General features: G+C 43.1%; 1 non-coding gene across 1 annotated transcript; it reads right to left on the bottom strand.

The window, feature by feature from the left end:
• Positions 1-3,018: 3,018 nt before the first annotated feature.
• Positions 3,019-3,094, bottom strand: trnac-aca (transfer RNA cysteine (anticodon ACA)). The gene has a single exon. It is a non-coding gene; the product is annotated as a tRNA-Cys (tRNA).
• Positions 3,095-4,516: the final 1,422 nt, after the last annotated feature.

Here is a 4,516-nt window from a genome sequence, read left to right as displayed (position 1 = left end):
CCCAAAGCACTTGACAGCCAATGAAGTGCTTTTTTGAAGTGTAGTCACTGTTGTAATGCAGGAAACGCAGCAGCCAATTTGCGCACAGCAAGCTCCCACAAACAGCAATGTGATAATGACCAGATCATCTGTTTAAGTGAATGTTAGTTGAGGGATAAATATTGGCCAGGACACCGGGGAGAGCTCCCCTGCTCTTCTTCGAAATAGCGCCATGGGATCTTTTACATCCACCTGAGAGGTGCAGACGGGGCCTCGGTTTAACGTCTCAACCAAAAGGCAGCACCTCCGACAGTGCAGCACTCCCTCAGTACTGGCACTGCAGTGTCAGCCCAGATTTTGTGCTCAAGATGTTCGTTAAGTAAATATGAACATGTGACATACATTTCCCCTGTATTGTGTGAATGTACATATGGTGTTTTTAATTGAAATGATTGCACTGTGGCCACAGCTGTGGCTAGTCAGCAATTTCTAGAATGATGATTGAGTGCAGTACCGAGAACATGTTGAAATATCAGCGATTTCTTCCTTTGGATGAGACATTAAACCAATACCTACACTTCTCAAGAGTAACTACACTTCAAAGGTCCTTTATTGGCTGTAAAGTGCTTTGAGATATCTTGAGAATGTGAAAGATGCTATATAAATGCAATGTTTTTTAAAAATGTCTTTAGGAGGAGGAAGGATGATTCAATAACATCAGAAAACAACATTAAACTGAATTCTGATGATGGGTCTTAACGAACTGGCTCCTTTTGTCGGTGCTGATTAACCTATCATGTATTTCAAACACATTCTGTTTCATAAACCTTAAAGCATGCATTGGCCCAGCTAAAATAAAACTGTACCGGAAATAAAGATCATTAGGAACATAGAAAGGAACAGGGACAGGAGTAGGCCATTCAGCCCCTCAAGCCTGTTCCATCATTCAATTAGATCATGGCTGATCTGTGTCTTAACTCCGTCCACCCGTCTTGGTTCCGTAACCCTTAATACCCTTGACTAACAAAAATCCATCAATCTCAGTTTTGAAATTTTCAATTGACCCCCAGCCTCAACAGCTTTTTGTGGGAGAGAGTTCCAGATTTCCACTGCATTTCAGTCTGCAACCATTTAAAAAAACGAAAGGAACAGTGGCAAGAGGCTGAGTTTTGCACTGTAGGATACACCAGGCTGGTCATTTCCAGATGTGTAGTGTAATCCCATTCTTACTATTTTGGATTTCCCTGCTGCTGTTTGTGGCTCTGACACGAATGGTGTAGCTTCTCGCCATGCTTTCACTGCACGCTAACAGCAACCTCTGCCACAACCTGAACACAGTTTTCAGTTTCAAGGAATGTGGCTGAGTGCAGTGACCCACGCGACAGCCAGCATCACTGGGGTACACAGGAGGGCAATCTGAAATATGGGCATCTCAGGGCTATTGAAGTACAAAAACAAAGTAAACCTCAGCCCAACTCACCATCTTGTTTCCAAATCTTGGCAACCCCTTACCTACAATTACAGTGAAGCTCAAATAATAGTTAAAGAATTCACACCCCCTTATCTCAGAAAAGCAGCTGCAACTAGTCTTGAACTAGTCTTCACAGCTGTGCTGTAGCGAGACAATAATAATACCAATCCACGTTGGAGTCATATGCTTCTGCTGGCACCTCTCCCCCCCTGCTGGCCTGGTGGCTGCTGCCTTGGCTCAGTGGGTAGCACTCTCGCCTCTGATACAGAAGGTTGTGGGTCCTACTCCCGCTCCTAGGACTTGAGCTCGTAATCTCGGCTGACCCTCCCAGTGCAGCACAGAGGGACTGCAGCACTGCCGGAGGTGCCGTCTTTCAGATGGGACATTAAACCGAGGCCCCATCTGCCCTCTCAGCTGGATATAAATGATCCCATGGTACTATCCAAAGTAAGTGCATGTGATTTCTCCCCAGTGTCCAGGTGGATATTTATCCTTCAACCAACACCACTAAAAAAACAGATTATCTGTTTGGGACACATGGTTTTGACCGTTATCGACTGGTAGGCATCGCTGGACTTCATTGATGACCAAGATGGAATAAAATTTTAATTATGCCTGCATTTTGGTGATGAGGGATGTCTTGAGAATGTGAAAGGTGCTATATAAATGCAATGTTAGCGTTTCCCCCTTGTAGAAGGGGGTACTTGTCAGGTGCTGATGGTTATTTTGTGGCATTGGGGGAGCCCGATGCCACTTTATTGGTACAAACAAAATTGAACAAATTGGCTGCTGCATTTCCTACATTCCAACAGTGACTACACTTCAAAAGTACTTCATTGGTTGTAAAACACTTTAGGACACCCTGAAGTCATGAAAGACGCGATATAAATGCAAGTCTTTTTTTTCTAATAACCCTCTGCATAAAAAAATTCCTCTAGCCTCTCTCTTCGTAGAATCATACAGCACAGAAGGAGGCCATTCAGCCCATCGTGCCTGTGCTGGCTCTTTGAAAGAGCTGTTCAATTAGTCCCACTCCCCTGCTCTTTCCCCAGAGCCCTGCAAATATCTCCCTTTTAAGCATATATCCAAGTATCGTTCTTAAATTTATGCCCTCTAGTTACTGACTCCTTGACCAGTGAAAATAGGTCTTCCCATTTACTTTATCAAAACCCCTCATAATTTTGAACACATCTATCAGGCCAGATCAGGTTTGTTGATAAATGTAGGCACAGAGTTAAAGGGTCTGTGCCAGCTCTTCGAAAGAGCTTTCAAATTAGTCCCTCACCCCTGTTCTTCACCCATAGCCCTGAAATGTTTTTCCTTTTCAAGTATGTATCGAAATTCCTTTTGAAATTTACTATTGAATCTGCTTCTACCTTTCAGACGGTGCATTCCAGATCATAATAACTCGCTGCGTTAAAAAAAATCTTCTCATCTCCCCTCTGGTTCTTTTGCCAATTATCACTCACCTGACGAAGGAGATAATCTCCGAAAGCTTGTGATTTTAAAATAAAACTGTTGGACTATAACCTGGTGTTATAAGATTCCTTATAATTATCTTAAAGTAGTGAAACCTTAGTACCTGGATTTGAACCAGGGAACCTCCTGATCTGTAGTCAAATGCTCTACCACTGAGCTATACCCCCACACTTACACATCTGCCCTTCTCAACATTTGTAGGACCCTCCAAAACAAACAGCCACTGCTCCCAGCTGGAGTAGCATGACTATCACATGTGGCATGAACGTAGTTTGCACCGCATTTGGCTGCAGAATAGAACTAACAACTAAACAACAATCCTGCAGCTGCAGGGAAAGCAGACTTACTGTATGACGCCCAACAGGAAGCACTTAAAAAAGGAGAGGGGACGCCTCGATTTAGAACCAGAGAGTTTTTGATCTGCATTGAACTGCTCTACACTCAACACAGTCTTAAGACAGTCAGGAGCAACTTTTAGAACCAGAAGCTTAAAGCAACTGTTCTCCTGATGTTTCTGTGCTATCTTATAAATGGGAGCCTGGGGGCCTATGTTCCACACTGCTTACTGAAGCAATTCTGTAATGTTAAATATAACATGAGTGAGACTGTTAATTAGTGTCAAATGATAGCCAGTTTTATTCTCTGTCCTGACCTACTAGGAACAGATTAATGCTGTCCCAGTCTCATTTCATTTAGGACCATTACAGCCAGCAGTGACAGGAGTCATTCATCCCATTATTAAAGGATGGATTCAAATCCCAGGCCCAAAACCCTGCGTTCTATTCACTGCAACATCCTTGTACTGATTCAGTTTTCCCAAATGAATAAAAAAGAAAGAAAGAGCTTGCAGTTATATAGTGCCTTTAACGCCCTCAGGCTTTACAGCCTTTTGAAGTGTAGTCACTGTTATAATGTAGGAAAAGCGGCAGCCAATTTGCGCACAGCAAGATCCCACAAACAGCACACTGTGAGAATGACCAGATAATCTGTTTTAGTGATGTTGGTTGAGGGATAAATATTGGCCAGGACACTGGGGAGAACTCCCCTGCTCTTCTTCGAATAATGCCATGGGATCTTTTACGTCCACCTGAGAGGACAGACAGGGTCTAGGTTTAATGCCTTATCTGAGAAAAGCAGCATCGACAGTGCAGCACTCCCTCAGTACTGCACTGAAGTGACAGCCTAGATTATGCGCTCAAGTCTCTGGACTGGGACTTGAATCCATGACTTTTTGACTCATTAATAACAGAATGCAACCACTGAGGAACAGAGAAAGGCTATTAGGACCAAAAAGTCTGTCCTTTTTTTGACTGATCTCAACTCCACCTACCTGATTTCTAACCATATCCCTCAATCCCTTCTCCCCCTAGAAGTGTACCTAATTGACCCTTGCACCCATTTATGTGGTCTGCTTCTGTGGCTTTATTTGGCAACTTAAAGCACAATCTCTGTCATCCTTTGGGTCCCATTCTTGACGTGCGTGAGCAGAAAATCATTCCTTTTTTCTAAATTACAGTTTTATATTCACAACCAGACATTTCAAATAATTTAGAGATAAGACACTTAACACTGACTACACTCTAGTAA

The sequence above is a fragment of the Heptranchias perlo genome, chromosome 30 (assembly GCF_035084215.1).
Source record: "Heptranchias perlo isolate sHepPer1 chromosome 30, sHepPer1.hap1, whole genome shotgun sequence".
NCBI classification, from domain to species: Eukaryota; Metazoa; Chordata; class Chondrichthyes; order Hexanchiformes; family Hexanchidae; genus Heptranchias; species Heptranchias perlo.
The sequence above is the reverse complement of the archived record's forward strand: the minus strand, read 5'-3'. Positions and strand labels throughout refer to the sequence as shown.